This window comes from Chrysemys picta, chromosome 16, assembly GCF_011386835.1.
Source record: "Chrysemys picta bellii isolate R12L10 chromosome 16, ASM1138683v2, whole genome shotgun sequence".
Taxonomy (NCBI): domain Eukaryota; kingdom Metazoa; phylum Chordata; order Testudines; family Emydidae; genus Chrysemys; species Chrysemys picta.
Window position 1 is genome coordinate 14479395 of NC_088806.1, and position 27419 is coordinate 14506813.

The window sequence follows — 27419 nt, forward strand, 5'->3', positions numbered from 1 at the left end:
TGCAGGGGTAAGTGTCACTCTGGTTTTATGACCAGCTGGGGCAATGTAGAATTAGACCATTATCGGTATTGCGCATCAATGTAAAAATAAAACCCAAATCTTTGTTCAGCTGAAAACCAGTCCCAACTGCATAGGCACTGGTTCACACCATTCTGAAACTTACCACATACACCCTGAACTCTGTCTACATGAAAATAATACATTAACAGCAAACGTCCAGAAGAGACCAATGGTAAATGCGATCACGCAGCTCAAAAATCACCGGAGACTCAGTCCGTACCTTGTGGGACTGCTCCTTCTCCCACAAGGGTCCATGGCAATATTTCCACTGACTTCCCAGGTGCAGAGCCAGCCCTGAAGACAGTCCCCTCTGGATAGGTGTTAGTGCTCCACTACCCAAACTTCAAATAAAAGGCTGCTAGGCCCCTGCCCTCTAAAAATCGAAAATGCTGCTGCTATCTTTTTAGGACAAAAATTCTTTAGAGTCCATTCCTGCCATCCTTACTCACATGGAGCAGCATTGTATCTTCAGGCCCAAGTACTCCGCTCCATTGCAATGGGCCTATAACAGAGGAAGGGTGAGGAAGGGTGTAATCAGGTCCTTCATAATTGTATCCAGCCTACTCTATTGTTCAGTAAAACTGTAACGACATTAGAAACTGGTGAGAGTGCACATAGAACACTGGGAACAGGAGAACCACATGCCTCCAACTTGGAATAGAGGTTTAGCACCTGACAACTTATATTGCAATGCACAATTGCCACCAAGGGTTTAGGACAGAAGTAAGAACAAAGCTAACAACTAACTCAATCAAATTACCTGGCCATCACTGCCTGTTTTCCTGCATGTGCCTTCAGCTTGAGTTTTGCCATGGAGCAGAGTACATTGAAATAAAGCAATCAAGTTGTAATCCCCAATTATCAGCCATGGGTAAATCTAAGAGAGTCACACACAGCAGCTTGTATTTCCCATGGAATGGTAGCTGGTGGGATATCATCACAATTTCACGGAATGTTTCTTGACATTCCAAGAGAAAAAGAGAACTCCTCCTCTGCTCCATCAGACAAAAAGAAACAGCTCCATTTCAGAGACTTATGAACTCCTATTTAAAGAAAGTTCCTCCAAATCTGCACAGGATGGAGAGGGCAAAATACAGCTCTCTTGCTGCCAGTCACCCCACCATTGCACCTAGAAACCACTGAGCAACCAGAAAGTTCACTGGCAAGGCAAGGAAAGCACAGGAGTGGGGAGGTGCCAATATACTTGGGTGTTTTGGGCTTGTAACTCACTCAGAGCTATTAATGGTGAGTGAATTTCTCCTAACACAAACTGAACCAAACAGAACCATTAGATGTGAGCACATGAGGCCAATCTGTATCTTCTAGGAAGAGTTTAGGGATTGAGCAGGATTTGTCTTTGAAACCAAAAGATAACTTTCCCAGGAAGAGACGCACTCACAGTTTGATGATACAGTTCAAAGGATTCATTACAGAGTTTGCCAGAAAAAATAGAAACCTCAAGCCAGGTTGTGTTTCGAAACCAAACAAAATCTAAAGCACTCAGGGTTATGTGCAAAGTTACCCAACCTATTGGCAAAAAGTCTCGAAAAAGCAAACTGCCATTTTGCTCAGTGCAACCTGCTCTGAAAGGTCAGGTGGTAATACACTCATCTCATAATAACCAGTACGCCTTTAACTGTATACAACACCCTTCATCCTAGGAGATCCCAAGTTACATGACAGACGAGAGCCAATTTCTGCCTTCTGTTACCCATGCAACCTCACTGTCATTTGGTGCCACTGTCGTGCTAGACAAGATTCAAACTCAAGGCCCTGAACCCTTGTGACCATTAAGTCTCTCATGGCACATCCCACAAAAACAGGAGTATCTTGCATCTGAAGAAGTGAGGTTCTTACCCACGAAAGCTTATGCTCCCAGTACTTCTGTTAGTCTCAAAGGTGCCACAGGACCCTCTGTTGCTAAAAACAGGAGTGTGAACTCCATATTCTGGCTCCATTCCACCATCACTTTCTGCCTCCCTACTTCCCTCAGCAGCTGGAATGGAAGAAGCTATTCTTCACTTCCCCTCCTGAAAAATGGTTAGTGCTGCTGGCATAGGGTGCTGCCTTCCTCTCCAGAAGTGACAAGTGAGCCATACCTACATATACACTCCCCAGGCCAAACTCTGCTCTCAGCTGGAGATAGGAAAACTCACCCACCCCTGGAATGCAGCCATGTCTAAGGTGGAAGGGGGCAGCAAGCCTAGGTCAAGACTATACCCATTTTTTTAGCAGGGGAAGTGGAGAGTCCCTTGAAACTGCAGAAGGAATGTAGTTGATTAACTCCAGCTGGACTGTGGAGTTAATATCCCTACCGGTGTGAAAAGCACCAGAAGGGCATCAATGGCCACAACGGCCAGAGCCTTGGTTTGAAGTCCCTTTGGGAAGATGGCACTCAAACTGTGCAGGGCAGTGACTCATTATGGACTCAGAGGGAAGACTGACACCAGATGAAATTCAATGTTGATATATGCAAAGTAATGCACACAGGAAAACATAATCCCAACTATACATATAAAATGATGGGGTCTAAATTGGCTGTCACCACTTAAGAAAGAGATCTTGGAGTCATTGTGGACAGTTCTCCAATAACATCCACTCAATGTGCAGCGGCAGTCAAAACAGTAAACAATGTAGGGAATCATTAAGAAAGGGATAAATAATAAGACAGAAAATATCAAATTGCCTCTATATAAATCCATGGTATGCTCACATCTTGAATACTGTGTGCAGATGTGGTCACCCCATATCAAAAAAGATATATTGGAATTGGAAAAGGTTCAGAAAAGGGCAAAAAAAATGATTAAGGGTATGGAATAGCTTCCATATGAGGAGCGATTAATAAGATTGGGACTTTTCAGCTTGGAAAAGTGATGACTAAGGGGGGATATGATAGAGGTCTATAAAATCATGACTGGTATGGAGAAAGTAAATAAGGAAGTGTTATTTACTCATTCTCATAACACAAGAAGTAGAGGTCACCAAATGAAATTAATAGGCAGAAGGTTTAAAACAATAAAAAGGAAGTTTTTTCCCCACACAATGCACAGTCAACCTGTGGAACTCCTTGCCAGAGGATGTTGTGAAGGCCAAGACAATAACAGGGTTCAAAAAAGAACTAGATAAGTTCATGGAGGATATGTCCATCAATGGCTATTCGCTAGGATGGTCATGGATGGTGTCCCTAGCCTCTGTTTGACAGAAGCTGGGAATGGGTGACCGAGGACGGATCACTTGATGATTACCTGTTCTGTTCATGCTGGGGCACCTGGCATTGGGCACTGTCGGAAGACAGGAGACTGGGCTAGATGGACCTTTGTCTGACCCAGTATGGCCGTTCTTATATACTGAATCACTAGCTGTCCCTCAATTTCCCATCCAAGTACAAATCAGACTCAACCCTGTTTAGTATTGCAGATCTGTGGAATGTGCTTGATAATAAAGGGCCAGGTCATGCCTCTGCTTGCCCTGAGGGCTGCTAAACTCCTTCCAGATGATGGCCTTTCACAAAGGCCAATCTCACCCAGTAGAGCCACACTCCAGGATTACACGGTCATTGTTCAGCCAAAAGCCAGCCCTACATTTGGGACTAAATTTAAGTGGCTTTTGTTAATTCAGGGTACTTTTCTCTGCTCTCAGAACACACTCTGGCCTCCAAAAATGATTTTCTTATCTGTGAGATTTCCTTACAGTGATTGTTACTTAATAAGGAAATGCATTATCTGAAGCATATTTATGTTTGTGCTCAGAGACTGCTGTGTCTAGATAACCTTATAGACCATCCCATAATGGAGTATCCCTGAAATTCTTTGCAAAAATGTCCACTATTGGCCAATACTGCTCACTGAGATGGTGGCCTATACCGGTGTATGTAATGGGGGCAGTGGTTTGTATATCTAGGGTTGGCAGATCTTGCATAGAGAGACACTTAAGCAGTGTACTGCCCCATTAATGTTTTTAAATTCAATAATTAGCATTATTGCTTCCAAGCAATCACGAATTTAATTTCTTCCAAATATGGAATTTTAGAGACTTCTATATCACACCATTATTCAGTAAGAGTGGTAGGAGTTGGTGGCACATATCAGGGATGTCAGAGTGAGAAGCATCTCAAACTTACTATCTGCCTATGTTCACTCACATAAGAGGTCACACCCCAGTGTATGGCATGACGCAAGGTAAGTGTCATAACAATCTAAAACTAAGAGTCACCAAATGAAATTAATAGGCAGCAGGTTTAAAACAAACAAAAGGATTTTCCCCCCATACAATGCACAGTCAACCTGTGAAACTCCTTGCCAGAGAATGTTGTGAAGGCCAAGACTACAACAGGGTTCAAAAATGAACTAGATAAGTTCATGGAGGATAGGTCCACCAACGACCATTCGCCAGAATGGGCGGGGCAAGCCTCTGTTTGCCAGCAGCTGGGAAGGAGCGACAGGCGATGGATCACTTGAATGATTACCTGTTCTGTTCATTCCCTCTGAGGCACTTAGTCCTGCCACGAGTGCAGGGGACTGGACTAGATGACTTCTCGAGGTCCCTTCCAGTTCTATGATTCTATGAAAAAGACAGATGCCACATGCCACACAGTACTGCAACCCTAGCCCGAGTTTTGGACAGGCAGTTTCCCTCCTGAGGCTCACTTGCATACCACAGTTTTAGAGAGTTAAAAGAAAACTGGAATCAGTGTGTTTATCCAACGGGGGTGAAGGCTTGAGAGATGACTGCATATTTCTCAGTCTATTCATGCTTTGTTTCTTTGGAAATTTCATAGGGCTGAGCTGACATAACTGGATAAGATTTTCCTTTACATGAGCAATAGCAAAGGAAGATTCTGCCTGCATATCACAAATGAAAATATTAGAGTCAAGGTATAATGGGGTGCATTCACCTCTCACAAGCACCCCCTGGCCGAGTGCTTGTGCCTGCACACTCTCTCTGTTTCTGGTCGATCTTCGGTGACTCAGGCCATACGTCCAACAGGTGGCCTATCTCAACACCTTTAGTAAGGTCCCTCGATCTGGAGCCCTATCCATGGGCTTTCTCCTCAGTCAGTCCAGCAGGGCCTATCACAGTACCCTGGTTCAAACTGTCTTTCATCCACTTCTGAGCTCTTTCAAATTGTCCCTGCTATTCAAGCAGGCCCAGCCCTGGTGTGTGGCCACATCCCCCAGGGCTCCCTCCTGGCAGATTCTTCACCACTCAGGGCCTTTCTGGCGCCAGCTCTTCAGATGGGCCACTAAAAGAGTTCAGTTCCCCTTCTGGGGTATATCAAAGTCTAGGCCACTTTCCCAGTGGCTTTCCCTCTACTCCAGGTCCCAGCCCAGGAACTCTATACATAGCAGCCATCCACCATGTCCCTTTAAATAAACTGCATTGTTACTACAATTCCCTGGGGCATTTCCCTATGGCTCCAGCACATTCTTCACCCTTCCCTCTGGGCCTTGTCCTGGTGGCATGCCAGCCAGCCACGGATACCATCCACTCTCCTCCAGATCTAACAAGGAACTGAATACAGTCTGGCCCCTGCAGCTCTTCTTATATTAGCCTGCTGGGCTCTGATTGGCTGCTTCCCACACAGCCATTCTAGGCTGCTTGGAGGACCTCTCTACTGCCCTTTTCTGGGGAAGGGTGTGGCAGGGCCTCAAGGCCTCCAGCAGGGGGCCTCCAGACCTAGTCCACTCCATCACACAAGGCCACACAGAACCAGCAATAGTATTGATTGACACTCTGCTGCCTGCAGTGTCTGGTGCTGAACCCTGGCTAACTGAAAGTTCTGCAGCTGCACAAAACGGGCAAGCTTTCTAAACCACTGAATTAGACTTCAATGTCTAACACGCGTGGCGGTCTGCTGCACTATTTACTATGTTAATATTTAATTCAGTGCCATGTCCAGCTGGTAATACTAAGCCACTTCTTTCATTTCATCACTGAGAGCTCAGTTTGTGGCAGAAGTCGGGGTTGCAGCACTTAGGGAAGGGTTTATGTAGCCACTAGGAGGAAGCTGTCTTCCTACCAGAGAGTTTGGCAGTTTGAATGGTCAAGGCTGTTGTCCATAGGGAAGGGGCCGTCAATGAGAAAGGAGCCTCTCCTCTCCTCCCCACTGGCTATGGAGGACAGCAGTGATGTGTTGGCTCCTAGCCACTCATTCTCTCCCTCTGGCGGGGTAGGAGTCCCTGTGGGTCTTTCTCCCCAGAGCTTCCCCCATCCTCTCCTGTGACTTCCTAACTCCTCCCACAGGTCAGTTGTCTCAAAATGCGACTGAATGAGGAGCAATGGTGAGGTCAGCACTCTGCACCCACTGCCAATGCCTTAGCTCGCTCTGGCAGAGCTGGGGGGAGGGAAAATGGGTCCTGTGAGCTCAGGCAGACCACTGACCAACAAGCTTCCTATAATCTGCCCAGCAGAGAGAGGACATAACATTGCAGGGCAAGGAAAAAACTTTCTATAGATCCCTATGCAGGCTGGAGCACCCACAGGGAAAAAATGGTGGGTGCTGAGCACCCACGGGCAGCCAGCTCCCCCATCACTCCCCCGCGCCTCCCACCCATGGATCAGTGCCTCAATCGGCTGTTTCGTGGCATGCAGGAGGCTGGGAGGGAGGACGAGGTGCTCTCAGGGAAGGGTGTGGAACTGGGAGGGAAGAAATAGGGTGGGGCAGGGATGGGCCCTTGGAGGGAGTGGGGGAGGGGCAAGGGCAGAGCCAGGGTCAAGCACCCCTCCAGCCCTTTGGAAAGTCAGCACCTGTGCTCAAAACTGCAGAAAAGAGTAAGACAGGTGGAAGATCTGGGTGCAGCAGAAACCAGGGAAGAACATCCCTTGCCCCTCTGTGACGGGGGTGTACTTGTCCCACACTGGAGACAAAGGGGATAAACCCACACTCTGGGCAGAGGAAGCCACGCCCCCTCACTCCTGCCGGGCATGCTCCAACTGGAGCAGCATTGTAAAAGGGAGTAGCCCAGCTCAGTCTGGGCTGACCACTGAGGTGGGAGGATGCACGTTGCAGATGCCTATCTGGGAGCTGCTGGAGCCCAAGCCTCCAGGGTCTGGACAGACACTCAGCTACTGGTGGACACCCAAGGGACATTGGAACCGCTGGGAGCTTCACAGGCCAGAGCCCCAGGAGACTACGCCACTGGAAGACATGGTAGGAAGTAGTCCGGGAGACTATACATGGATCCAGTTGGAGGACTGGGAACTAAGTCAGTGTGTTTTGGTCGCATCCCTGCTGACCCAGAAGTGAGTTCACTCACTGCTGACAGGGCCCTGGGCTGGGACCTGGTGGAGTAGCGAGGGCCTGTGTCCCCCTACCCCGGCCACTCTCCCCCCGCCCCCATCAGGTGGTGGCCCATCCCCTCACTGGCCATCAGGCTGCATCACCCTATGAGAGAGGGCAGCCATATGGACTCTGGCAGTTGAGCCACACAGCCCTGTAAGGGAGGGCAACTGTATTGATTCTGGCCACTAGGCCAACTGCCCTGAGGCTAAGGGTGGTCAGGTGGACTCGGCCACAGGGTTTCAACGTCTTTTTCCCCACCCTAAAGGGGGACAGGGTGTACTTGCCCCATGACACCCTCCTGCTGCCAAAAACTCACATGAAGCGGATTCCAGCTCATGGACGCCAGACAGCCAAGACTCCTACCCCTTCTGCTTTAAAGAGCTCAATTTTCAGAGGACAGATAACTGCCCTTTCTGAAAATCCAGCACCTTTAAAGCAACCCAAGTCAGGGGCCCAGAATTGCTGATCATTGGAATATCTTGGCCTGGGGCTCCTGGAGCACCCTGACACCATGTGCTAAAGCTGCCCACGCTGATGCTATCAGTTCCACAATGAATATCTTTTAAAATGAGACTTTAATCAACTAAATTTTCATCCTAAGCGCTGGATCTCAGCCTGGGGAGTTCAGTGAAATGGGTCATTTCCTGCTCCTCCTTCCTGATTTTATGCTATGAAGAGGAAAAGTGACCATAAGACTTTTTAAAACCAGGTGAATCTCCCTTTAGCGTGTCATTATCCAGAAACCCTTTGTCCAGTTCACCTCAATGTGCGCAATTGTTTTGTGAGTCAGCCTACTAATTCTGAGGCCAATTTGACGTTGTGATTTTTAAGAGAATGGGGAAAAAAAGAGACTCTGACTCATAATGGAAATCCAACTGCAACCTTAACTGTGCAATGCCTGCCGTCACTCCACTATGAGTCTCACATACTTATTGGTAAAAAGAACAGGAGTACTTGTGGCACCTTAGAGACTAACACATTTATTAGAGCATAAGCTTTCGTGGACTACAGCCCACTTCTTCGGATGCATATCATCCGAAGAAGTGGGCTGTAGTCCACGAAAGCTTATGCTCTAATAAATTTGTTAGTCTCTAAGGTGCCACAAGTACTCCTGTTCTTTTTGCGGATACAGACTAACACGGCTGCTACTCTGAAACCTATACTTATTAGTGTTATTTAATGCAGGGAATCCCCTTTTAAAGTCAACTGTAAAAAGAGTAAAAAAAGTAAAACCTACTGGTCAGATAAATGTAAGGAGGCAGTTCAGACTAATGGCTAGAGAATAAAGCATGTTCAATAAGGCCGGAAAGTGAAACTGAATATGTGACTATGTGCAAATAGATAAACAATTTAAAGGTCTCTGATTTATATGTTAAAGCCAGTTCTGGGGTCACAACCCCCTCTAATTAAAAAAAAGAATCACAAAAAGTCCTACTGAAATGTGCTTTATACTGGCACCAGCCATTTCAGAACTTGCGATTGTAGTACTTTCAAAGTCAATTTTATTATTTACAACAGCAAAGCTGTTCCACCCCACATTTAAAATCTATTCTGACTCTCACAAGCCTTGTCAGAGACAGCTGCCTTCCCCCACATTCCAGCCAAAAATAATAACAGAACAGAGCTGTTTGGAGGAGACTTAATCTAATCTTCATTGCTTCAGTTTTAAAATATCCTGCTTGGTTTAGGGTTTCTTGTTACACGGAGGGATGTGTTTTTAGTGAGATAGATCTTAGCTGAAAGGCCTTCATAGACGCTTCATGTAACTAGAAACCATGGAAGGCCAACTCTGCTGCAACCTAAACAAAAGCCTCCAGGAGACATAGCTTTAAGCAAACTGCACTGAGGTTGAACTTTTACAACCGTTGGTGTTAATGCCACTGGGGTTTTGTTTAATTTAAACTCTGCACCAAACCTGGATCTCAGCTACTCCAGAGTCTCTCTGGTATAATCTAAAATATTTTTTAAAAACTCTAGTTACTCTGGATTTGCCCTGGTGGAGGGGGGACCAGACTCTGGCTGAAGCCAGCGTTTTCTAGGCCTTCAGCTAGATAACCTAATGCAATGACACACTCAGTAAGAAAGGACTCTCAGTCCTCGGCATGAAACAGAACTCAAGGGGATAAAGAAAGCAAAATGCAGAGGGCTCCTCTGCACCACTTGTGAAAACTCAGGATTGAATAAGATCTGAAGTGAGACTTCAGAGACCGCACCAGAGCAGTAAATCCAGTTCTTCCAGAGATTTCCACAAATGCCTCCCATTCACACTTGCTAACACAGGCTTGCAGGCGAAAGGGCAAGATTTTGAATACTGCAACATTATAATATTCTAGGTCAGTTCAACTGGTATGTAACATACCCAATAAGCCCCATGATCAACACAGTTGTGAATCCAGGACTAGCACCTAAACCAACCAGCATTCCTAATGACCTGCCAAGGGCCCTGTGCGCACAGAATCGTCAAATCGATTTTAAAAGGTTCATTTCAAAACAGAATCCAAGGAGTCTGGCGCTTAGGTCCTTAGCCCAGCACTGCCGGAACAATGGGAACCAGGCACCAGCACTCAAACAAAGAGTTGTCCTGTAGCCTGTCCCCTGCCCGTCTCACACTCGCACTCTCTCGGTACACAAGGTGACATATTTTGACAACTTTGCTCTCAGCAAAGCACTGCAGCCCCTCACACGGTTCAATTTGCAGGAAGATAAAAGCACTTGAGCAAGCCAGGCAAAAGGCAAGTCTATCAGTGAGTTTGATTTTGCGGACTTTCCATATTCCTTTTCCTGTCTTCCTCCAGTCACTCTTCCTTCTTGCTGGAACCTGCTCTGCATTTCATTTAATCCACACACTTTCCTTCCTGTCCCAGGTACATCCCTTCTGGCTCTGAACCTCCAGCAACTGCATCACTCATGTATACATATCTCAGCAGCCCCATGCATCACAGCGTGGAAAAGAAACCGCTACTGCACTGCTGCTCGGCCCCTTTCGCTTGAGAGAAAGCCCGAGAGTGTCATTCAAAAACCCAGGGTAGGCTGAACTATGGGGGGAGACAAAGGTTCTGAGAAGCGAAAGCTGTTTTGAAAAGGCAAAGGTGTGTTTAGTAGGACACTTGATCCCATCTATTCTCGCCTTAGCCCCGTTTGAGGAAGATTCTTCTTCTCCAGGGCAGCCCAGAGGAGGGGCAAGTGGGGCAGGCCCCACAGGGCCCCCCACGAGAATATAGTATTCTATAATATTGCAACTTTTTTTTATGGAAGGGGCCCCCAAAACTGCTTTGCCCCAGGCCCCCTGAATCCTCTGGGTGGCCCTGTTCTTCTCAGCCCATACAGATTTTAGTAAAACCGAAGCCATGGTTAAAGTTAATTTATTTCCCCCCATTCACGTTGTTTGTTCACTCTTGGCGTTGCCTAGCCGCACACCACAACTGAACTGCCCTCTCTCCGCTTTGGCCCTAAGCACTTTCAAACCCAACACGTCGGCTCCAGCGCGCATTGGCCCGAACGGGCACAGCACCAGACGGGACATTTTCAGTGCCAAAGCCGGCCCAGTCCCACCCACTCCTGACGGCCGCGGAAGTTTAGGCAGAACTTCATGCCTGTCGGATCGGCTACTCCCGGGACAGAGGCTCTCCCGATCCCCTCACTGGCTTACACCTGATGTGCTGGGACACTCATTGCCGCCGAACTTCCCCGCCAGTGGCTCGGTTACAGCCGAACACGGCGTGGGCAGGCTTCGCACGCCCCGGTAACCGCGGCTGGGGTGGGTGTGACAGGCGGGCGAGGCACGCGCAGGGCAGCCGCCGCTCCTGTGCCAGGGGACGGACAGATCCTTGCAGCCGAGCGCTCTGGCAGCTACGGTACAAAGCGCCAGGCTACGAATATCCCCCTGACTGGCGCGTTTCTGGGGGAGCCGGGAGGGGGAGCGGACACTAGGCCGAGCTTTGCCCTCGCTCACCCGGGAGGATGTGATCGGGCCTCTCGGACGCGGCTGCTGCCCCGGGAATAGTGATTTCACTCACCCTTCGGTTTTGCGGCGCGCAGCCCGGGCCAAGCCAGACACCGGCCGGGACAAAGCTACCAGCTCCACGCCAGGGGCTCCGAGTCCCTCCCCACCGAGCCGGCGCGGCGGGCAGAGCGGGGTCCGGGGCGGCCAGAGCAGGCTGCTACCGCCGGTCCGCGGCGCGTCGCGCCAGCCTGGGCTCAGCTCGGCACCGCTGGAGCCGAGAGCCCCAAGCGACACGGGCCTGACTGCGAGACGGCGCCCGGCGGAGCTTCCTCCTCTTGCCCCCAGAGATCAGCGTGTCCGCAGGGCACGGCCCGCGCCCCCCGCCTGGGCCGCCGAGCCCCCAGCAGCCCGGCAAGAGGCGCTGCTCCCCGCCTGCCCCTCGCTCAGGGCTCCGCACAGCGCCCGCCGCCGGGATCGGCCCCGCGGTGCCCGGGGCAGCTCGCCAAGGGAGACCATCGCAGTGGAGCGCCGGAGCCCCCCGGCCAGCCCCTACACGCGGCGCTGCGGCGGCCACCAGCCCGGCTCCCGCGGGCTTTGGCTTGCAGCGAGCCCGGAGCAGCCGGCGTGCGGGCGAGTCCGCATCTCCCTGCCCGCCGCGCTGCTGAGCCCGGTCAGTCCTCGAGGAGCGCCGGGCTTGCCGCTGCACTCCGCCTGCCCGGGCTTCGGCCGCAGCGATTATCCTCGGCTCCCGGCCCAGCTCTGGGCAGCCTCGCCCGCTGCTGGGGCTGGTCCGGGCAGCACCCGGTCCCCTTCCCTCCGGTGGGTGAGCGGGGCTCCCGGGGGCAGCGGTGCCAGCCCCGGGGCGCGTGTGACTAGGGCAGGCGAGCGGAGCCGCGACGCGCCAGCCTGGGGCTGCCCAGTCTGCAGCGAGCCGCGGCTGAGCCGCCCGGGGAGAACAGCGGGGTCGGCCCAGTTCCTGTCCGGTCCCCGGGCTCTCCCCTCCCGGACCGACCCCTTGGGGGCCGCCGGCGCAGGAGCTCCGGGTCCGCAGCCCATCGCAGTGGGGTAATACTGGGAGCGCAGCGCGGCGGGGCTGCCCCGAAACCCTCCCCTCAGCCCGCTCCCGCAACCCGCACAAACTCCGCACCCCCGGGCCCAGAGCTGCGGCTCCGGGCAGCCCATCCTCCGCTGCCCGGGTTCCCAGGCCAGGGTTCGGAGCTGCGCCTCCCGCAGCCTGCTCTCCGCATGCCCAGCCGGCCCCCATCACCGCCGCTCCGCCAGGCAGTGCCCCGCCGCTACCCCCCAGCCTGGCCCGCGAAGGGAGCCGGGCCCCACGGCTTAGCCTGCCCAGCTGCCGGCAGCGAAACCCGGCCCGGAGCTTCCTGCAGCCACGGGGAGGGAGTCAAGTGCAGAAACAGCCGGTCCTGCCCTATGCCCCTCAGCCAGCGACCGCTCCAGCCCCGCGCCTCACCCGCCCCGCATCCCCTGCCCTTCCAACCCCCTCCGATCCCGCACCTCCTGCCCTCCATCGACCCCGCACCCCCAGTCCTCTCCGACTCCGCACCCCCTGCCCCTTCATTCCCCTCCGACCCCGCACCCCTGGGCCCCTGCTCTCCACCGCTCACCGACCCGCACCCCCTGCCCTTTCCGCACCACCTGCTCCTCCAGCCCCCTCCAATCCCGCACCCCCTGCACTCCACCGCTCACCGACCCAGCACCCCCTGCCCCTCCAACCCCCTCTGACCCCGCATCCCCTGTCCTCCACCGACCCCGCATCCCCTGCCTCTCCAACCCCCTCTGACCCCGCATCCCCTGTCCTCCACCGACCCCGCACCCCCCTGCCCCTCCAGCCCTCTCCGACTCCGCATCCCCTGCCTCTCCAGCCCCCTCCGACCCCGCACCCCCTGCCCTGCACAGCTCACCTACCCCGCCGCACCCCCTGCCCCTCGAGCCCGGGCCGATCTCGCACCCCCTGCCCCCACCCAGACCGCACCCGTCTTCTGCCCCTGCACAGCACCCGCCAGCCCCACATGCGGGGTTACCCATCACCGTCTGCCCTTTCCCCCCGCCCGTGCCTGCCCTGCAGCGCCTCTGCCCAGCCTCGCAGCGCGGCCGGCTCCCTCGCTAGCATCCCCTGCCCGCAGCCGGGTCCCTGCCCGGCTCTGCCCGCCCCTGGGTGCGCGCTGGCCGCGCTGAATGACAGCTTACCTGCACGCCAATCTTCATCACACTGACACCGGCCGGGCCGCGCAGCCTATACTCACCGCCCGCCGCCGCGCGTCACGGCCCCGCCCGGCCCGGCCCCCGCCCCGCGCCGGCTCCCGCCTGGCTCCCTCTAGCGGGCCGGCCTGGGCCGCCGCTACCGGCGTGCTCCGAGCAGCGCGGCGGCGTCCGTCCCCCGCCCCATCCCGAGCCAGCCCATCGCGGAGACACGGGGCTGAGCCGGGCCAGCCCGGGCCCTCTTGTCGCGGGGCGCTCAGCTCACGCACTCCCCGTACCCGCCAAACAGCGGCCGGGTTGGGAGACTCCCAGGGCTGGGACTGGAAAACACATTAGCAGCAGGACAGTGCAGTGCCAGGGGCTCAAGCTCCCCAACCCTTTTGTTTGGTTTCCTATTTACTCCTTTCAAAGGGAATTTTAAAAATCTCATCCCACCCCCTAGATGTGGGTGAGCTGGAACAATGTGTACATTGGGGGTACTGAGAGCCAGGGAGCCAAACTGTAAACCCTGGATATAATGGAAAACCATAGGCGCTGGAACTACGGGTCCTGCACCCCCTGGCTTGAAGGGGTTCCCATCATATCCAGGGGTTACAGTTTAGTTCCATGGCTCTCAGCACCCCCACTATACACATTGTTCCAGGGCCCCGATGGAAACCACTTTAAGCAAGGCTGTGCAGCTGCACCCCTAGTTCCAACACCTATGTGTAGATGTTGTAAATGCTTCCCCTCCCCCACCCTAGATTTATTTATATATATATATATATATATATATATATATAATGGAGCTATCCCATCTCCTAGAACTGGAAGGGACCTTGAAAGGTCATCGAGTCCAGCCCCCTGCCTTCGCTAGCAGGACCAAGTACTGATTTTGCCCCAGCTCCCTAAGTGGCCCCCTCAAGGATTGAACTCACAACCCTGGGTTTAGCAGGCCAATGATCAAACCACTGAGCTATCCCTCTGCTTTGACACATGCGCCCCCAGTCGCTTTACTGACAGGAAGTGCATTACTTTACACTCTGCTGCGTGCAAAATAATATATTGGAATTGTAAAAGAGAAATCAGTCCATTAAAAACTTCAGAAGGGAGATGATAAATTCTCTCTTCCGCCCTTCCTTTAAACAAAATGATTCCAGGATTTGCTCCTCCAAGGAGCAACAAAAATAGATAAACTAGAGAGTTTAATTCACAGGTCAAAGGTGTTAATTTCAGAAGTGTTCCTGATTGATTGTGAAGTCTATTAAATAGAGAGAGGCATCTGTGATAGAGTTATTTTTAAAACAATAACAAAACCGACACAAATCCAGTATAAAGTGATGCAGAGGTTGCACTAGGCGTGTATTTTAATAAATACAAAATCCCCTCACCCCGCACTAGTAGTGCCGACTGAATAATAATATCTATCGCATTATTTATTTGAACGATTTTGCAGCTTTTTAATTCAATTATTTAACAAATATTTGTTTCCCACTATTTACCCAGGCCTGGTAAATATCAAAGAAGAAATACTGCTCTTGGTTACAAATGCATGAACTTCTTAGACTTCAGTGTGGATTGCATGTTCGTAGAATTTGACCTCTGTATCTACAGAGGGCATGAGTGCCTTACACTTGGGGTAGTCATTTATGCTGCTTCTGCAAAGTAGATGTAAAACACTGCCAGCTGCCACCAACAAGGGTCTGTGGGAGATTCTGATTTGGTTTGTTGTTTTGTACAGGTGAAAGTGACTGCACAAGATTCCAGGCAAGAAGTCGGGGCTTATGTAGCTTTTTCTATATTTTGATGTGGCACTGAAGGATTGTTAGTATACCTTGAATTTGGACAGACTGCAAAAGATTATTTGGATTCCACCACCACCACCCCACCTCTTCTTACAAGATGTAAATGTTTCTTTCAGGATTTTCTATGATATGCCAATATAGAACCAGAGATTTGAGATCCTCTGAAAAGTAAAGCATTGGGTCCTCTTTTCATTACTGTAAAACTGAACTACTTTGTCTACCTGAGGAATAGTTCCAAATTAATTCTGGGTGCTATTTTTTTCTAAAGCAGCAAAGAAGAAAATGATAAAACCAGCATCCAAAGAAAGGTACAGTATACACAGGGTATGTCTACACTGCAGTTAAACACCCCTTGCTGGCCTGTCAACTGACTCAGGCTTCTGCTGTGGGGTTATAAACTTGCAGTGTAGACAGCCTGAATGCAAGCTCTAGGCCTTTCCTCTCACAACCTCTTCTCCTCACACAAATCCACACTCCTGTATTTTTGTCTGGCTCACCTTAATTGTGGCTTGATCTTTCATTTCTTGTACCCAACATTCACATTGATTTTAATGGGAGTTTTTCATGTACAAAATGCTTCGTTCTGATGTTCACGCTTCCAGTGCACTTTTCTTCTCCAGCTTGAAACATTAGAAATATGATCCCTTTTTGTGATGGATCCAGCATTTTGTACATGAAAAACTCCCATTAAAATCACTGTGAGTTTTGGGTACAAGAAATGAAAGATCAAGCCACAATTAAGGTGAGTCAGAGATGACAGATAAATGAAGCATTTATTTTTATGGGAAATTGTCAAAAAGCGGGTTTGATCACTTGTGCTCACAGAACTGTTTTTTTCCTCATTTGTTTTCAGTATGTACAGTATCAAACAACATGAAATGTGGTATGGCAAAACAATGCAAGAATTATATACAGTAACTCCTCACTTAAAGTCATCCTGGTTAACGTTGTTTCGTTGTTACGTTGCTGATCAATTAGGGAACATGCTCGTTTAAAGTTGTGCAATGCTCCCTTCTAACGTTGTTTGGCAGCCGCCTGCTTTGTCCACTGCTTGCAGCCCATTGTAGCTAGCTGGTGGGGGCTCGGAACCAGGGTGGACCAGCAGCTCCCCACTCCGCTGAGTTCCCTGTGCAGCAGCCGCCCAGCAGGCTACCAATTGCTGGCAGTTCAGCTGTTCCTCCCCCCACTGCCATGTGCTGCTCCTGCCCTCTGCCTTGGAGCTGCTCCCAGGAGCCTCCTGCTTGCTGTGCAGGGGAGGGGGGAAGAGGGTAGGGTTACCATACGTCCGGATTTTCCCGGACATGTCCAGCTTTTTGGTCCTCAAATCCCTGTCCGGGGGGAATTGCCAAAAAGCCGAACATGTCCGGGAAAATACTCCCAGCTTTGTTTTGCCGGCATCCCTGCCCCAGTCCCCTGCTTACCTTAGAGCGGCTCCGGCAGGCTGCGAGCAGCAGGCAGATTCCCCCGTGGTGGCAGCGGCGACGGCGGCTGCTGCTCCCCCCAGACACCGAGCTGCCCGAGCGCTACCGGCTTCACAGTTTGCCAGGCAGCCCCCAGACCTCCAGACCCTGCGCCCCCGGCTGGGCGCTTCCCCAGCGCAGCCGGAGCCCGGAGGGGAAGCGCCCGGCTGGGGGTGCAGGGTCTGGAGGTCTAGGGGCTGCCCGGCAAACCGTGAAGCCGGTAGCGCTCGGGCAGCTGTTTCGCATGGCTGGGAGGGAGGAGGGGGAATGCGGGGCACTCAGGGGAGGGGGCGGAGTTGGGGTGGGGAAGGGGCAGAGTTGGGGCGGGGCCATGTGGTGGGGAAAGGGCGGGGCCAGGGCCCCCTGGAGTGTCCTCTTTTTTTATTGTTTAAATATGGTAACCCTAGAGGAGGGGAGCTAATGTCAGGGTGTCCCCCTTCCCCCTACTCCTGCCCCCTGCTTGTCCCTTCTCCATATAGAGCAGGGTGGGGACAGGACAGGGCTCAGGATGGAGAGAGCTTGCTGGCGGCAGCTGCTGTCTCAACTTCCTGATCTTTTTAAAGGCAATGTACTTAGAGTGATGTCAGTGTACTTAAAGGGGCAATGCGCATCTCTCTCTCTCTCTCCCATACACATAATGTGTCTCTCTGTCTCTGTCTGCCATGCTGTCTCCCCTCCCTCCATTCGTGCTGCCTTGTAAAGTGTGAGGCTACATTAACAACAATGAGTTAACCCTTCAGGGCTCAGCCGAATGCTAGTTCATCATTTAGCAGTAAGGCATTCCCTGGGAAATATCCCACCCTCTAACTTCACCACCTCAACCAAGTTTCACAGTCATCATTGCTGTGTACAGTATTAAATTGTTTGTTTAAAACTTATACTTTGTGTATATCTATCTATCTATCTAATATCTTTTTTTGTCTGGTGAAAAAAATGTCCCTGGAACCTACCCCCCCCCCCCATTTACATTAATTCTTATGGGGAAATTGGATTTGCTTAGCATCATTTCACTTAAAGTCGCATTTTTCAGGAACATAACTACTTTAAGCGAGAAGTTACTGTATTCTCAAATAGTTCAGAAGGATTGTAGGCAGAGCTAGAAGTTGCCTATAAATTAAGGTTGCCTAACACCTTCCATTGTAAGAACCTTTTTCAGATGATTTTAACTTTGCCAAATTTTAACCATTCAGGCTGCAATGTTCCTCGGGTAGAAAAAAGTTTTAGCTAAAATGGCTCTACTGTTTTCAGGAATGATGTGAGGGAAGAATATAGTGTTTTGGCCATGTTACAAAGTCTTGAAGTCATTTAGATGCCACATGAGAGAATTCCCTTTAAAAAATAAACGTAGGAAATTACATTAAAAGGACATTAAGGATGCAAAGTCAAACACTCAAAATGTAGGAAATGCAAAATTAAAGTTGCCTGTGCAACTTTAATTCAGCTCCCTTGTGCACATGCATTATGATATAGTCTTTAATTACATGATCTCAGAGTATTTTTTCCAAAGTACCCCTACCTCAGTCAGTGTACAAGATGGGCAGTGCTCTGGGAGCAAATCAGGGTTGGATAGTCAAGGAGGCTGTTGTTTATAGGACCTCTGCCCCTAGGTGCCGACTTACCAAGTGGCCGGGGGCTGCTCCACCCCCGCTCCGCCCCAGGCCCCGCCCCCACTCCATCCATTCCTCCAAGACCCTACCCCAGCTACAAGGGAAGTCAATGGGAGCTGGGCTTTGAACATATAAAGTGCTAAGTACTCTGAAGAGTCAGGTCGTAGGTGTCTCAAGTTGGGCACCTAAAATTACTGGATATTTTTCACAATTTTGGTCTCAATCTCTCCGTGACTCAGTTACCCATCTGTAAAATGGGTACTATCACCTTTCTTCACAAGGAGGTTGAGAAGATAATTCATTAATGTTTGTGTAAAATAGGTACTATCACCTTTCTCCACAAGGGGGTTGAGAAGATAATTCATTAATGTTTGTGAAGCACTCATATCAGTGATAAACCTCGTAAAAATCCCAGGAGGATATTAATTTTGCAATCAGTGCAGGGTTTGATTGGTGTGCAGTAAGTAAGGCCTGGGGCCACAGATTGAATGATGAGGATAAAAATTACTGAATAACTACTCATTCAGTGAGCACTGTCCATCCTGTGCATTGAATGAGGCAGGCATCCTGTGGGAAAAACATTATGTGATTCTATAATTAAAGACTGTACCATAATGCATATGCACAGGGGGGAACCAAATTAAGGTTGCACAGGCAAACTTAATTCTGGTATTTGCTAACTTTTGAGTGTTTGTCTTTGGAAACTCAGCATTCTTTTAACATAGATTTTTGTGCATACTTATATATAAACTAGGAGCCCTCCCTGCCCCAGATCAAGTAACTATTAATGATTTGGGCTCAATAAAACATTCCCTATCAACTTACAAACACCATATTATATCTCAGGGCTGTCAAATGGTTTTTAAAAAATAATTATGAATCACAAGATTTAAAAAATTGTTGCAATTAATTGTAGTTTTAACCACACTGTTCAACAATAATACAATACCAATTTAAATGTATTATAAATATTTTTGGATGTTTTTCTGAATTTTCAAATATATTGATTTCAATTACAAACACAATACAAAGTGTACAGTGCTCACTTTATATTATTATTTTTATTACAAATATTTGTACTGTAAAAAAGCTAAAGGAAAGATAATATTTTTCAATTCACCTGATACGAGTACTGTAGTGCAATCTTTATTGTGAAAGTACAACGTACAAATGTAGAATTTTTTTTGGGGGGGGTGTCAATTAATAGCAGTTAATGCAAATGATTAACGCAAAACAAATTAATTCATTATTTTTCAACAAGTGTTAATTGCACACTTCCGTTTTGAGCCTCTTAACTTACTGTACTTCATCGCTTGGCGGACATTGGTACAGTTCTACTGTGTTCTCATGATCTGGAGTGATTAAATATCAGAAAAAGTTAATGGAGCAAAGCAGCAAAAGTTCAGGTCTTTTGAATGGGAAGTCTGTTTTTAAAAAACTTACGGATGGTTCTCTGGATAAAAAGATGATTATCTGGTAGCTATTGCAAGGCTGAGCTCTAGTACCATCCATGTAGTTCAAGTCTGCAGTACCACCTATGCGCTAAACATGCTTTCACCTCCAGTTCTTGTGCTACAGGTAACCCACCAGCAGCAAATGAATCCCACCAGCCGCGACAGAGTACGCTTACAGAGTTTCAGGGTCGCTTCAAGCCAATGGATCAAACAAAGTACAACAAGTTAACCAATGCTATTGCAAAGTGGATAGCTATCACTGCAGACCACTCAACATTGTAAATGACAGAGGGCTAAGAGATGTTATTCAAATTGCATCTTCCAATCAGTCATATACTTTGCTCTCTGGAGGAGCGCTGCATCAGGACCTGTATCACAACGAGAAAACTACGAAGTTGGAGCTTCTGAAAAATGCACTAGCTGTTGCTTTGACTGGTGATCACTGGACATCCATGAGCCATCACAGCTATCCTGGAGTCACAGCACACCTGATCGCTGCTGCACGGACATTGCAGTTTGCTTTCACAGTAACACATAAAACTGTGATTAATCGCAACTATTTTTAAAATCTAGTTAATTTGTTTTTCATTATTTGCTTGTGTTAACTGTGATTAATTTACAGCCCTAATTATACAGAGAGAGAGAGAGAGAATAACACTGACAACTGGAAAAGTTGTATTCAGGGCCGGTGCAAGGAAGTTTGGCGCCCTAGGCGAAACTTTCACCTTGCGTCCCCCCCGCCAGCCCTGCGGCAGCTCCCCGCCCCCCGCGGCAGCTTTCCCCCCCTCTGCCCTGAGGCACCCCCCCCCCCGCGGCAGCTCCCCACCCCAGCTCACCTCTGCTCCGCCTCCTCCCCGAGCACACTGCCCCCGCTCTAATTCTCCTCCCCTCCCAGGCTTGCGGTGCCAAACAGCTGATTGGCGCTGCAAGCCTGGGAGGCGGGAGAAGTGGAGCTGCGACTGCGCGCTCGGGGAGGGGGCGTAGGAACGATGTAAAAAAAAATTGGGGGCACTGCTTTTTGGCGCCCCCAAATCTTGGTGCCCTAGGCAACCGCCTAGTTTGCCTAAATGGTAGCACTGGCCCTGGTTGTATTCCTGGTGTGCTGGACCACTGTGATCCCTTCATGGAACACCAGCATTGTGCACAGACTCCTGGTCAGAGTTGTGCGGGGGGGGGGGAGGGTTAGCGGGATCCTCCCCTACAAAATATACCCTTTAGCCTTGAAGAAGATGAAATAGGCTGGGAGCCTTGAGATCAGGAGCCAAGACCTGGCCTACTCTAAACAGTTAAGTCAACACAAGACAGCTTACATTGACTTAACCGTGTATGCATTTACACTTCATCTACATCTACAGCTCTGGCCACTGTAACTGCCCCATGACGCTGTCTTAATAACACCACGTCCCCGAGTGGTGTAGAGTCAAGGTCGACGTAGTTAAGTCAATGCAGTGTCAGTGTAGACCCTGTGTTACTTCCATCAACTGTTCGTGGTCTCCAGGAGGTGTCTCCACCCTGACTGCTCTGGTCACCATTGTGAACTCCATTGCCCAGCGGCCAGGGAACTGCTCCTCCCCTTTAAAGCCCTGCATTTTTGAAATGCTATGTCCTGGTTGCCCAGCTTGGAGAACACACCTAGCAACTCTAGAGCATGCCTGGCAACTGCCCAGCTAACCAGGTTGGCTACACGCTGCAGACGCACTCCTGCCTGGAGTACACAGGACATGGTGGATCTCCTGGGTCTGCCAGGCACAGCTCCGATCCAGCCATAGAAACATCAACATCTACAAGCAGATCGCTTGGGTCATGGAAGTACAAGGGCTATAGGAGGGATCCAGCAGTGCCGTGAGAAAGCCAAGGGGCTGCTTCAGGCGTACCAGAAGGCCAGGGAGGCTAACAGTTGCTCTGGTGCATAGTTACAGACCTGCTGCTTTTACAAAGAGCCATCCTCAAACTCCCCCCCACACCCACACACCAAGAGCCCCGTGGACACTCGGAGGTCCCTGCCGTGAGCACGGACAAGGAAGACAAGGTCAGGAGTGCCATCTCAGATTTTGGTGGGGGTGGCAACTTTAATGTGATTCCGGGGTCTATTTGGGCACCTGAAAATGCTATTTGGAACACTTCAGCAGTGTCCTTTTGATACGTGAGAACATACACTGCAAGTTTTCCAGATTAAAGAAAAACAAGACAGAAAATATGGCCGTTCTTATGTTCCTATGTTCAGCAAGTTAAAAAAGTATGGATTGGATGAATGGACTATAAACTGGATAGAAAACTGGCTAGATTGTGGGACTCAACAGGTAGCGATCAACGGCTCAATGTCTAGTTGACAGCCGGTATCAAGCAGAGTGCCCTAGGGGTCGGTCCTGGGGCCGGTTTTGTTCAACATCTTTATTAATGATCTGGATTATGGGATGGATTGCACCCTCAGCAAGTTCGCAGATAACACTAAAATCGGGGGAGAGGTAGATACAATGGAGGGTAGGGATAGGGTCCAGAGTGACCTAGACAAATTGGAGGATTTGACCAAAAGAAATCTGATGAGGTTCAACAAGGACAAATGCAGAGTCCTGCATTTAGGACGGAAGAATCCCATGCCCCTCTACAGGCTGGGGACCGACTGGCTAAGCAGCAGTTCTGCAGAAAAGGACCTGGGGATTACAGTGGACGAGAAGCTGGATATGAGTCGACAGTGTGCCCTTGTTGCCAAGAAGGCCAATGGCATATTGGGCTATATTAGTAGGAGCATTGCCAGCAGATTGAGGGAAGTGATTATTCCCCTCTATTTGGCACTGGTGAGGCCACACCTGGAGTACTGCGTCCAGTTTTGGTCCCCCCACTACAGAAGGAATGTGGACAAATTGGAGAGAGTCCAGCGGAGGGCAACGAAAATGATTAGGGGGCTGAGGCACGTGACTTACGAGGAGAGGCTGAGGGAACTGGGGAACTGTTGGGACATATCATCCCAAGTCCCCTTCCTCCCTTCTTTTCTGGCTCAGCCATTCCACTGGTGTGGATGGAGAGTCCCTCAAGGCCACATTTACAGCTGCTGAAGGTACAATACACAGAGTTCAGTGTATTCAAGATAAATCTAAACTTAGGATACTGAACTCACTCCCCTTGATCCACACAAGTTGTAAGCACTACAGTCTCATTTCTCCTTGGGATCTATACTGCACAGGAGCATTCACAGCACCAGCCGTGATGAATACAGCCCTGGGGTGGGGGGCGAATGGAGGAAATGATGGGGGTAGATCATGGGCATGAGTGTGTATAGGGCAATTGAACTGAATACTGGCACCATTATCCACAGGACTTGGAGGATCACTCTTGCAGACAACATGGACAGGGACAGAGCGGAGAGGAGAAAGGCACAGGAAAAGGAGAGGAATGTGCAGCAGGAGATGCTTGTACATCTCAGGCAGCAGACAGACATGCTGCAGACTCTGGTGGACCTGCAGGTTCAACAATCCCATGCTAACCTCTCTCTGCAGCCCATAAAGAACTGCATATCGGGACCTCCCTACACCCCTGCAACATTCCCCATGGCATCAGGGGTTGCTGAACTACCCCTACCCCTCCACTTCTGGGACATTAAAGACATTCACAGCTTCACATGTCTTTCACAGGTCAGTGTATAGGTATCTGAAATGGAAATGATTGTTCTTTCCCCTTCATAAGTTTTTTTCCCTCTAATTTATTAAGTTATAAATGTTTTTCTATTTGCATTGTTAGGCAATAAAAGTCTGGTTTTAGAAATATAATTCTTCTTTATTAGTTCACAACATATGCTGGGTGGTGCTGGCATCATTCACAGACAATTTTAATACGTGCATTGGTAATGTTATATTACCACACACACAGCAATCACCAAAGGGTTCATACAGGGCTTCAAAAGAGCAAGGACAGGTTGTATACACTACAGCAATACACACTACTCTGACTCACAATTAAAATGGTCTTCCAAAGCCTCGCTGAGTTGTATAGCTCTTCATTGAGCTTTTCTTATAGCCCTGCTTATCTGACTGCTCAAAATTAGCAGACTGCCATTCTACCTCCACTGTGGAAGTTTCCCCCCTTTGCTTCACAGATATTATGGAGGACACAGCAGGTAGCTATAACCATTGGAATTTTTTTTCCACTGAGATCCAGTCTCATGAGCAGAAAGCACCAGCGACCAGTCAAATGACCAAAGGCACATTCAACTATCATTCTGCACCTGCTCAGCCTGTAGTTGAAGTGCATTTTGGTGCTGTCGAGATGGCTGGTGTGTGGCTTCATAAGCCCCGAGAGCAAGGGGTAGGCTGAGTCTCCCACGATAACTACTGGCATTTCAACATCGGGAAAGAAAGTCAGGAAGGAAAGTCCCTGCCTGCAGCTTTCTAAACAGTCCTGTGTTCTTAAAGATGCGTGTGTCATGCACCTTCCCTGACTGGCCTACATTGATGTCAGTAAAGCATCCCTGGCAATCCACCAGCACTTGCATTACCATAGAAAAGTAGCCCTTTCTGTTGATGTACTCAGCGGCAAGGTGGTCTAGTGTCAAAATTGGGATGTGCATGCCATCCATCACCCCGCCACAGTTTGGGAACCTCATTGCTGCAAACCATCCATTATGTCCTGCACACTGCCCAGGGTCTCAGTCCTTCATAGCAGGAGGCGATTAATGGCCCTGCACACTTGCATAACAACAGCCCCTGTGGTGGATTTCCCAACTCTAATTGACTCCCAACAGATCAGTAAGAATCTGGTGTTGCAAGTTTCCACTGTGTGATCACCACTTGTTTCTTCACTGTCAGTGCAGCTCTCAGTCTGGTGTCCCTGTGCTGGAGGTCTGGGGCGAGTCTGGTGCACAGATCCAGGAATGTGGCCTTGTTCATCTGAAAGTTCTGCAGCCACTACTCGTCATCACAAACCTGCATGACAATGCGATCCCACCAGTCAGTGCTTGTTTCTTGGGCTCAAAACTGGCACTCTACTGTCTGAAGCTGCTCTGTGAATGCCACCAACACCTTTGATTTGTTTCTTTTTATGTCCCATGGCAAGCTAGCCTCCAGAGAATCATCAGTTCCCTGTGGCTCCCCTTGTGGCTCTGCAAATACTGGAGAATCAGGTGGATATGCACGCAACACTCATCACACTAGTGCAGAGCTGTACAAGATCTATGCTTCTGTCACAGATGACAGACAGTGAGGAGGGACATTCAGGTTTGTGCAGGTGATTTTGAAAAGGACACAAAATATCATGGGATGCCGATGAAATTATGAGATAGAGAACACTGCATTGTAGGAAGTTGAACCCATGCTACCAGACACCCTGTGTGGTTCGTTTCAGCCCCACGAAACATTGAAAAACCTTGCCAAAACACCCGGCGCTACATGGCGACAGCTACCCACAGTTCACTGCTCTCTGCATCGATACAAGCGCTCCTAGTGAGAACGCGCACTGCCGACACAAGGAGCATAATGTGGACACACAGAAGCAATGTAATAACTGCAGCAGCTTTGTGCCAGCATAATTTAGGTCTACATAATTTTGTAGTGTACACATGGCCCAAATCTCCTCTGCTGCTGACTGCTATCAATATAGCTGCATGTTTTACAACCCTTATTTTTGCCAAAGGTTCATTATGCTAGGAGCAGACAACTCTCATTTCTCCAGTACTACATTTAAACTAACTGAGATTGCACAAGGTCACATCAGGTAGAACTGGGATTAGAACTCAACTCTCCAATAGTATAGACCCAAGTCACTTGAATGCTAACACCGTCTTTTGCCACAAAGTTGATCACTGTATATGTTTTCTAGCCACTGCTGAAATCAATAGAAATGTTTCCCTTCCAGATCCAGGAACAGAACCCAAGAATTCTGATTTCCCACCATCCTTGGTCATTAAATGGCTATGCAGCCCACTTGAAAAGTGTGTTAGTTCAAATGGTTAAGAGAAGGCATTTAGCTCGGAAGGCCTTGTGTTCAAACTCAGTTGCTGATCCGTGATGAAGATGCTGTGGTTCTAAGTGATGGAATTTCTGTTCTGCTAATTAAGGTTGTAATGAAGTTTATTTTTAAAACCAAATTTTGTCAGATTTGAGAGGATGCAAATTGTTAGATCAGCCTGAACTTATGTTGGGGGCGTGAGAGACGGTCCATGAAGTCACTCCTAGGAGAGCCAAGGACTTTTTATGATGCTCTGTACCTCGGGGGAACACCCAGCACCCCCATGTTCATCCTTGTAAAATGATTGTGTGGTATCCAATGCAAAATTTGTCATGTCAGGTGTCTTCAGAAGGCGCATGATGCACTGAGCATGGTTGTTATATTGATATTATAATAATTGTTAGAGTGACGTTATAGTAATGTTATAGGTTATAATTTCATGAATATAGTTGAGACTGAAAATGAATCCTCATGGCTTAAAGCAAGGCCAGGCAAAAGCTCTTCAAGAGCAGAGGGGCAGTTCACACCTCATGAGGGCATGGATGGGACAAACCCAGTGCAGCCTCACAGGAACAAAGGACACTGGCCTAGGCAGCAATAAAAGAATCTCTTAGACTCTCGAGGGAGTCACCCTCCTTCTTTTGGTCAGTTTGGAACTGCAATGAGGTAATGCTCACCTGACTCTGAAGGGTGGGGGCAAAGCCAAGAGGGAAGAAAGAACATGATAAAAGGGAAAGACATTTTGCCATGTTCTCTCTCTCTTCCACCTCCATCTGCAGACACCACCACCCAGCGACTGAAGCGCTGATCAAAGGGGAGAGCCTGGCTGAAGAGCAATCAGCCAGCTTGTGGTGAGACGCATCTACATTTGTAAGGACATTAAAAGTGTTAAGATCAGCTTAGAATGCGTTTTCTTTTTATTTCATTTGACCAAATCTGACTTGTTATGCTTTGACTTATAATCACTTAAAATCTATCTTTATAGTTAATAAATCTGTTTGTTTATTCTATCTGAAGCAGTGCATTTGGTTTGAAGCCTGTCAGAGACTCTCCTTGGGATAACAAGCCTGGTACATATCAAGGTCTTTGTTAAATTGACAAACTCATATAAGCTTGCAGCGTCCAGCTGGCATGACTGGACACTGCAAGACAGAGGTTCCTAGGGTTGTGTCTGGGACCGGAGATATTGGCTAGTGTCATTCAATTGCACAATCCAAGGAGCAGTTTACATGCCAGAGGCCGTGCGTGAACAGCCCAGGAGCGGGGGTTCTCACAGCAGAGCAGGGTAAGGCTGGCTCCCAGAGTCAAGGATTGGAGTGACCAAGCAGATCACCTGTCCAGATCACACCAGAGGGGAACGTCACACCCTCACACAGCAGCACCAATTCTTATCCACCCTGTCTCTCTGAAAGGGTAAGCTGAATTTATGTGCTTAGCTGTGTTATCTGGACAATGGAGCTATTCCTACGTGACCACCTCCATGCTGCTCTATGTTAAGCACAGACAGTTTTGCCTAGCAATACTTGAACACGTTGAAATGGGTGCGTAGTGAATGAGAAGATAGACCTGTGGTTAAGGGACACATACTAGGACCACAAGAAGTGGGTTCTAGGGCTGGTCTGCCACGCACTCTGAGTGATATGGAGCAAACTGTATCAAGCACAGTCCTTGG

General features: G+C 49.3%; 1 protein-coding gene and 1 long non-coding RNA gene across 27 annotated transcripts in view; one reads left to right on the forward strand and one right to left on the reverse strand.

Moving 5' to 3' along the window:
- Nucleotides 1-13641, reverse strand: part of PKNOX2 (PBX/knotted 1 homeobox 2) — a 658041-nt gene extending 644400 nt beyond the window's left edge. For 11 of the 25 annotated variants that reach the window (XR_010593235.1, XM_065570189.1, XM_042851995.2 and 8 more), the window contains exon 1: nt 13494-13639. The gene's annotated coding sequence lies outside the window, so the exon portion shown is untranslated. Of the gene's footprint in view, nt 1-4525; nt 6445-10991; nt 11114-11358; nt 11501-13493 lie in introns of those variants that run through there. The other 14 variants (XM_065570188.1, XM_042851988.2, XM_065570191.1 and 11 more) reach the window with 7 other exon arrangements.
- LOC135976002 (uncharacterized) lies at nt 11059-26757 on the forward strand. Of its 2 annotated transcripts, none has more exons than XR_010593237.1 (4): nt 11059-11196; nt 15226-15597; nt 23124-23439; nt 24615-26757. It is a non-coding gene; the product is annotated as an uncharacterized LOC135976002 (long non-coding RNA). The 2 variants fall into 2 exon arrangements; XR_010593236.1 differs by lacking the exon at nt 11059-11196 and adding an exon at nt 11819-11955.
- The last annotated feature ends 662 nt before the right edge of the window (nt 26758-27419 follow it).